Source organism: Echinops telfairi, unplaced genomic scaffold (assembly GCF_000313985.2).
Source record: "Echinops telfairi isolate 266 unplaced genomic scaffold, ASM31398v2 ScPeMD7_7479;HRSCAF=8517, whole genome shotgun sequence".
NCBI classification, from domain to species: Eukaryota; Metazoa; Chordata; class Mammalia; order Afrosoricida; family Tenrecidae; genus Echinops; species Echinops telfairi.
The window spans coordinates 151233-160492 of NW_022111383.1; positions in this window are offsets into that span (position 1 = coordinate 151233).

A 9260-nucleotide genomic window follows, 5' to 3' on the forward strand; every position below is an offset into this window, starting at 1 on the left:
AAAAGCAAAAATGCATCTGATACGTAGCTCCGATACGTAGCGATGCAGACAGAAGCGTGTACAGTATGAGCCAATCAGTGGCAGTAATGACAGAGCATGTGCTGTTACGCAAAAACCGCGATAGAGTGAAGCCGCGGAAGTCGAAGTGCGAAGTGGCGAGGGTTCACTGTACATTGTACTGCGTGCTAGTGCTAGTTATACAACGAGTGATGTCAACAAATCAGCTATTCAGATAATTTAGGTAAGTAATTTATTCCATAAATACATAATTTTTCTTGAATTTAGCAGACATTACTCATATTATTTATATTTTATAGTGGCGGAAAAATGATATAGGCCAAATTTTAAATCAAGAACCCCCCACCCCCACCCCGTCAATGGTGTCCCACTTGACCAAGGTTAAAATCGGGTCACCTTACACGTGGCTCCAGGTCTCTAGTGTCACTCCATGTGTCTTGTCAGCAAGCACGTCTCCCAGGGAGTGAGTTTGTGTCCCACCTTCTGCCTCCAACGAGCTATTTATCCCCTTAGCACAAATGAGGTCATCAAGCTGCGACCTGATTGATAGGCCAAACTCCACCCCTTCACTCTTAAGTCAAATTGGCACAGAGAATGTAACAACCACAGACGTATTGACTCATGGAGACCCTGAAAGATAAGGCAGAGCTAGCTGCTCCTGTGAGTTCCTGAGACGGTGACTCACTCTGGAAGCCTCATCTTTCTCCCGAGGAACGGCTGGCTGGTGATTACCAGCTCATGTGTCACCCATTACACCACCAGGGCTCCGTCCCGTAAGCCTGAAAAGGTATTAGTGTCCCTGAAGTGGGAAAGTGGAATCCGGGTGGGCTCAGTCTTGACAATGGAGCACAGGTGACCCACGAGTTAGGCACTCAGCTGCTGACTGCAAGACCAGTGGTTTGAACTGACCAGCAGCAAGCACCACCAGAGAAAGATCTTCCCATAATCTTCTATCGAGAATCCAGGCTTGGAAGCCGGTGGGCAGTTCTGCTTGGCCCTCTAGAGTTGCTGTGAGTCCCTGTGCCTTCAGATCTCGGGGCGGTGCCAGCACTAGGACGGCCGAGTCTGGTCCCGGAGAGTTCATGCAGCACTCACATGCGCTGCTTTGGACCGGAACAGCCAAGTCCCGGGGCATCGTGCATCCAGAGGAAGAATGTTGCTGGCTAGGCCTGAGGCAGGTCCAGAACCAGGTGACCTTGGCCTGATGAAGATGTGGTATGATGGAAGGGATTCTTCGCGAGGTGGGGTGGTGGTGGTGGTTACAACCCTGGTTCCAAGCCCTGCTACAAACTTTGGCAATGTGACCCGGAGCAGGTCACCCCTGGTGAAAGTCATCAGGTTTCCTCTTTGTAAACCCACAGGGTAGAATGATGACCTCCAGCGTGCCCAACAACCAGCTCTGAGATTCTACGTTCCTGTGACTCCACGGAGGAGGGGGCGGGGTGGCGCGGAGAAGGGTGTCTAAGTGCACAGCACGGTGAGGCGAGTTGACAGGAAGGGGGGAGAAATGACGAGGGGCTGATAGACTCAGATGCACCCTCAGAGTCTCCAGATGGGTTTCGGATTCAGAGGGGCAGGGCATTCACTGGGTGGGAATGGGAAAGCTCGAAGACTTGGTGACTCCTCAGAGGGCATGACCTCTGGCCAGCCAAAGGGCCCTTTGGTTGAGACTAACATGTTGGAAGGAGCTGAGGTGATGCAGTGACGAAGAACTCAGCTGCTCACCCAAAGGTCAGTGGTTTGAACCCACCAGCCTCCCGATGGGAGAAAAAGGGGGCCATCTGCCTCTGCAAAGGGCAGCGTGTAGGAAACCCAACAGGGGCAGTTCCACTCTATCCGGTCAGTGTGAGTTGAAATGAACTCCATCACAATAGGCTGGGTTTTTTTATGAGTGTTTTATGTGTAGGCACACATTTTTGGGGAAGTGCTACAAGTTCCTGGAGCCCCCTGTTTTTGCAAGGGACGTGGGAGGTAATCACCCTGAAAGCATTTTGTAAAGCTAAGAAAGCGCTTTTCAAAAACAACACACGGAGGAAAAATCTCCCCGCTGAGCGAGAGAGGGTAAAGAGTAAGCCAGAGACTGAGAAGACAATGGAAGAAGCTCCCGAATGTGGGGACATGTCTAGGGCTTGTTAGTGGGGCTGGGCCTGGGGTAGTCAAAGTGCCCTGAGAACGCTCCATTCAAAAGCTGTGTCCCCCACGCCCTGCCTTCCTAAATCCAGCCGCGTTGATCGTGTGTCCTGAGAGGGACAAACAAAGGCTGCTCTTGTTGCCCAAAGTGAGCCTTTGGTCCAACCTTTCACACACACACTGCTCCCCCACCCGTGGGACATGTGGTGTCTTATCTCCGAGAGCTACCGAGGTGGAGGCTGGGAGAGGGTTTCCAGTAACAAGAAGGGTGTGAGCGGAAAAGGAGGGTGGGGGCGTGAGGAGCAGAGAGGGAAGGAACAGGGAGTCCGGCTGCAGTTATTGATCCCCTATCTTTCCCCCTCAAAGCTTCAGTGACCTGAAGCTGAGGAAGGGTCCCCAACTGAAGTGACCTGAGGGTCTTCCCCGCTCATGCCATGCCCCCCGCCTTTTTTTTTTTTGGCCTGGCAAGGGGTGCCCAAGGTCAACAGCTGGGGTTCTGTAGTCTTGCTGAAATTCATTGCATTTAGTTTGGGAATGTCTAACAAGAATTCACTGTATTCGTTTAGCTGGCCTTTGAGGAGAGGTGTTGGGCTGAGATCGGTGGTGGAGGGCATCTGCCTTCCTGTGTCCATTCTCGGTCTGGTTGGGGGAGAGCCAAGTCCACCAGCATGGGATTAACCAGCTCCATTCCCCACCTGCCATGTGGGGAACTCACATGCAGATGATTCGGTGTAAATGTGACCCACCCCCCAAACCCACTGCCATTGAGTCGGTTCCAACTCGTCACGGCCCTGCCGGGCAGGGTAGAGCTGGCCCTGTGGGTTTCTGAGTCTTTGACATCTTGACAGGCGCGGGCAGCCTCATTTTTCTCCCACAGAGTGACTGTTGGGTTTGAACTGCTGAGCTGATGGTCCGAAGCTCAATGAGCAACCCACTCAGCCAGCAGGGATCTGGATCAAGCGTAGTAGGTGAGACAGCAAAGTATTTGGGAGGGATGGAGGACAAGTCAGTACCCTATTCCCCCAGAGAATGAACAGTGGAGAAGAAGCTTCGAGATTATTGCAATGACAAATCCCCTCCCTAGTGGAAAACAGAAAGAGAGAATGACGTGTCTAAAGCTGCAGTCATGGATTTCAAAGGACAGGGGCTCCGATTTGGGCGGGAAAGATGATCCCCGTGGCAAGGATGGGTGAGAAATTGGCTTCTTTTCAGCTTCTTTTCCTAAGGTTTTGACTGTGATTTGGGTGATAGTTGAGGGAGCCCATTGGTTTTCTGTTCAACAATTCACGCACTTTGTAAACATTTTTGATGTTGGCTGTAATCCCCACAATGTAACAGCCCTCTCTCCCCACTTCCTCCTGGGGTTTACCATTCCTATCCATCCCTCTTACCTGCCTTCTGAGCTTTATCCCTGAATCTCACGTGACTGGGGATCCCCTGGGAGCCCTAGCCCCACCCCGGCACCGGAGTCTTCTGGTGGGGGCACGAAGGTATGCCATGAGACCCTGCAGCTCTAGCACACGGTGTGCACCTGATTTTGAGAGGGATTGCCCTTGACACCACTGAGGCAGACACCGTCGCTGCGTTTGTCCCCGTGGTTTCTTGTTCATAGACACTGTCCCCAGGAGAAAGGCGTGGCTCTCTTCTCCCCAGAGTTACAGCCTCAGAAACCCCACGGTCGTCTGCCCGTCCTCCTGTAGGCTCGCTGCAAGTTGGCACAGGCTCGATGGCAGTGAGTTTGGTTTGATTTTTGGTGGCACGGGTGAATCGTCTCTGCCCATTGGCCTAAAGATGAGTGTCTGCCCATTAACCTAAAGGTTGGTGGCTCCGATGCACCCAAAGAGGCCATGAGAGAGAGGCCTGGTGACCTGCCTCCATATTGTCCCAGCCCACCCAGCTTGTGGCAGAAGAAGTCTCTTCTTGCATGTGGAGACGCCGGAGTCAGAATCAGCCGGCCGCCACGGCTGTGTGTGTTCAGCAATTGCAGGCTTGCTGGGAAATGGGGCGGGAAGAAAGTTGGGACCTCCCTCCCTCCCTCCCCCCACCCACACACACAGCCTTTCCCGACAGTAACGTCTTGCACTCACGTGGTTTCTTTGTGATGATCGATGGGTGCACGTCAGACACGATTAGCGAAAGTGCTTCGTTTGTGTCAGGGTTGGGGGTCCGTTTGGGTTGCACTACTTTGTGGGTAACTATAGTCCCATGGGTGGGGCTTAGTGAAAGTTCACAGAACAAATCGGTTCTGGTTGGCAGTCTGTACAGAAAGCGACCTCGGTTCCATTCCCCGCAGTGTGCCAGCATCCTCCCCTTCAGCCGGGGATGCTCCCTTCCTCGCCCGCCCCGTTTCCTTTCCTCAGAAGCATCTACCCCTTCCTGCCTTCTCATCTTTGCTTTGGGGCAAATTGTGTCCTTTTGGCATCACATCATTGACTTTTCTAAGGAACGTGATCCTCTTGGGGACTATTGTGTGTTTTATGACCCTGGCTATTGTTTGTCGAAAACGTGATCTCTTGGAATGGCTTCGGTTCCAGGTCAGAAGGGAGGCTGTGGGTTGTGACAATGGCGGGTCCCGTGTCCACCATGACAGTCCCCTGCAGCATAGCTGACAGCCCTACCAAGGCCTTGTGCTCCGGGTCTTGCTCGCCGTGTCTTCCACGGACCCAGGTCTCCTTGTGGGGCAACTGTTTGGGACAGTGGACTGAGCGGCGCCTGCCCATGAAGGACAGCGGATGATTGATCCATTGCTCGTGCTCGACGCGGGGCTCTCCCACACCGATCACCCTTAGCTGTCGACTCCTCTGTGCTTGTGCTGGCTGCTGAATACTGACTGTTGGTGTTGATATCTGCCGTCAAGCCACCCCCAGCAGATGGCTCACTGACCACAGACCAAGAGGCTGCCTGGTCCCACACTATCCCCGTGATCAGTGGCAGAGCACTTGCGGGAAAACTCCCTGTGATCCCCAGGGATTTCCTTGGCTGATTGTCAGTTGCCAGGCCTTTCTTCCTAGTCTCTCTACACCGGGAAGCCCCACTGTGCCCCGTGCAGCCTTCCTGACACATTGGTGAGGCGCACTGGCTAGGACGACACCCACGTTTGATTCCACGTGGAAGGGCTACCACTGAACCACCACGGGAGTCTTGTGTCTCCTAGACCCTCTTCCTTCAGGGTTCTTGTCTCTCACCTTCCAGCCGGCCTATCTTCTAAGGCCCCTCGGCATCTGTGTACTCTGTATAGCTGTTTTATACCCTTTAAAACACACGGTCAAGGGCTCAAGTAGAGAGGAAATGCCTTGAAAACAATGATGGCAACCTGTGTACAAATGTGCTGGACACAATGGATGGACGTAAGAGCTGTAAGAGCCCCCCAGACAATGATTTTAAAACAAAACAAAAGGGTAAACCTCTAAGTGAACCCTGAGGTATGTAGTCATTGTTAGCGATCAAGTCCAGTTCATGGTGACCCTGTGCACGGCCAGCAGAACTGCGCTGTGAGCTCTTAGAGGCAGATCACCACGGTTGGCTTTCAAGGTGCCTGCCTCTGGAGAATGACCCTCTGGGAGATCTCAGCTCCAGCTATGGGGTGGTAAATTCTGAAAGTAACAGAGACCTGTTTGTTGTCGTTGTTGTTGTTAGGCTCCGACTCATAGCGACCCTTTGTAGAAACAGAATGAAGCATGGCCCGGTCCCGCACCATCCTCACAATGGTTCTCATGTTTGAGCCCAATCTTGCAGCCATTGTGTCCATCCATCTTGTCAAGGGCCTTCCTCTTTTTTGCTGCCCCTCTACTTTACCAAGCATGATGTCCTCCTCCAGGGACTGGTCTCTCCTGACAACGTGTCCCAACAGCAGCCCTCTGGCTATACTTCTTAGACAGATCTGTTTGTTCTTTTGGCGGTCCATGGTACTTTCAATATTTGTTGCCAACACCGTAGTTCAAATGCATCCATTTTTCATCAGTCTCCCTTAGTCCACGTCCAATGTTCACGTGCCTAGGAGACGATTGAAAGTGCCGTGGCTTGGGTCACACGCGCCTTAGTCCTCAAAGTAACACCCTTGCTTTTCAACGCTTCAAAGAGGTCTTGTGCAGCAGATTTACTCAAAGCAATGCATCGTTTGATCTTTTGAATGCTGCTTCCATGAGCATAATCCTAGATCCAAGCAAGACAAAATCCTTAACAGCTTCAGTCTTCTGTTTACCACGATGCTCCCTATTGGTCCAGCTGCGAGGACTTTTGTTTTCTTTACATTAAGTTGTGATCCACACCGAAGGCTGCAGTCCTTGACTTTCATCTGCCAGTGCTTCAAATCCTCCTCGCTTTCAGCACGTAGGGTGTGTCATCTGCATATTCAAATTGGTTAGTAAGCCTTCCTCCGATCTTGATGCATCCTCTTCTTCATATAATGCAGCTTCTCTGATTATTTGCTCAGCAGAGACCAGTGGTGACCCTACAGACCCCAGCCACCAGGACCACTCCGAGCAAGGCATGTGTGACTGTCTATGCATGAATATATATGTGCTATCTGTATGCATGAATGACTATGTGTAAGGTATGTATGTGTATGTGCAAACATTTGTGCCCTTGGGAGCCACAGCCAAGAGTCTCTGCAGCAGAGCAGAGATGGAAAGGAGGCTTTCTGGAGTGTGAGATGTGGCATAGAAAAAGCGTGAGCCCGGAAGCATGTAGTCCTCCTAGCCCCATGGCAACCCAGACAAGGTTACTGTGTTGAAAAGTCTGCACGCTGAGAGAATATCATCTGGAAGACAGGGACCTTCTCAAAGAAGGTTCTAGGAAAAAGAAGTCAGGAGAGAAAAGAGAAGCATTTAGAGTCTTGGTTCTGGGGTGGGCAAAGGCAGAGACTGGACCACTGGCCTGCAGGCAGCAACTTCTTCTGGTGAGAGAGCCAAAGCTTGCGGGCCAAGATGGAGATCAGCCAGCCACAGGGCCCCACCTGCCAGGAGGAGCCGCATCCCAGGCAGCCACCTGGAAGCCAAGGCCAGTGTTATCGGAAGACCAGCGAGGTCTCCCCTGAGTGGCCATCTGCCACCAGCATTTCACACTAGTGTCCCAGATGCTCCGCACTGAAGCGTGACAGATGAGTGCCCTCTAGGTGTGAAGACCGGGAGCACACCCTGGACTTTCCCTCCGTCTCCGAAGCCGCTGAGAAGGCACCCCTTGCAATAGGCCTAAGCAGAGGCTCTTCAGACAGGCACAGTGGGTACCTGTGGTTGGTGTTGGGTGCCAACTTCTCTCACTTCTGCATCGAGCAGAAAGCAATCCAGCTCAGCTTAGTGCCAGCCTACGATCACTGCACTTGAATCCATCCATCTCCTCAATGCTCTGCCTCTCCTTCGACTGTACCCAGCACGATGCCTCTCTTCCTGATGACCTGTCTAAAGTACATGGGACGAAGCCTGGCCACCCTCGCTCGAGAGGTATTCTGGCTATCCCTTCTTCCCAGGCAGATTTGTTTGTGTGGAGCAGGGCTCCTCAAACTACAGCCCGCAGGCCACATGCGGCCCACCGAGGATATTTATCCGGCCCACTATGTGTTTTTGCCCCGTTTTTTTTTAATTCACAATAAGATATGTGCAGTGTGCATAGGAATTTGTTAATAGTTTTTTTTTTTTTTAACTATAGTCCGGCCCTACGGGTCTGAGGGACAATGAACTGGCCCCCTGTTTAAAACGTTTGCGGACCCCTGGTGTTGAGTCTAGTCAGGATCCTTTGCTAACACCCTAATTCCAATGCATCGGCTCCATGGATCTACACGGAAGCATGTTGTTGGTTATCATTGAGTTGATTCCAACCAGCTTGAATGACCCCCTGAAACAGAAGCGAGTCGCCCCATTGGGCCTTTTGCAGGCTGCAATCTCTATGGAAGTGAGTCACTGGGACTTTCTCCGACTAGGTTGGTTTGAACCACTAACCCTCCCCTTCACAGTTGGTGCTTAACCCTCAGTGCTGCCTGCACCTCTAAACATTCTCTAGAAAAACCCATGTAGATTCTAGCCTGTCCAGTTTGACTGGTAATCCTGCAAGGAAATTGAGCAGGGAACCAAAGGGGTTCTGGATCTCCCAGGGCATGCTTGGAACTCCAAGTCTTGTGCACTGGTGAGCCTGTTTAGTTCTTACCTCCGGACCACCCAGAGAGCGTGCAAAGATAGAGGCTCTGGTCCGGAATATCTGGGATGGAAATGCAATGCCTTAGCAGAGGTTGGGACCAGAATGAACGGGCTTGAAGCCCTGGTCTAAGGCTCTGGGGCAATGACTGTGTGAAAGTGCTTCCAAGGATCCTAATAGGCAGCCAAGCCGGAGATTTGCTGCTGGAGGCACCCCAGTGGGAGAATGGTTAAAGATGTGACTGCTGACTGAAAGGTCAGTGGTTTGAACCCACCAGCGGTTCTGAGGGAAAGCGACCCCCTTACTCTCCTCAATCTTTCTTGATCTCAGATGGGAAGTTTGTGCTGAGACTTTGCATCTTCCTTTACTCTCACTGCGGAGGGAACGCTTTCCCGTGGCCCACCCCCTTCCCCACCTCTCACCCTAAGATAAACCTACTCCTCTGCTGCTAGGCAGGCAGGGCTACTTTGTAGAGGGAAGTCTGAGCCTTTGGGAGGGGAGGAAGCTGGCACATCGATTCTTTCATAATGCGACAAGCAAGGGAGGCTTTTAGGGGGCTTTGTGGGCTTGGATGGGGTTACCCGAAAAACACCACCCACATCTCCAGCTCCGGCTAAGGCACCGTGGGGAAGGCAGGCCATCGCCATCTTGGGATGGCGGGGGAGGGGGAGGGGCCTTGGTCACTCAGCTTCTAGAGTGACTGCCTGGCCTCCTTTGCCCCCGTGCCCACACCCCCTGCTCTCTCCCTTTCCCGAGTTCCATTAGCATCTCTTCTGTTTCTTAGCTTAGCGCCTCCCTGGGCTCGATGAGTGGCACAGGACGGCCACGCTGCCTTCTGCTGTCCCTATGGAGTTGGAGGATGCGGGGCCAGAACAACCACACCCTGCTTGTGTTCCACGAAGCCGTTCTCTACGCCCGGCCCAGCGGTGCCGCGGGTTCCGTCCGCATCGAGCTGCTGTCCTCCAAGTCAATGGCTTTGACACCCC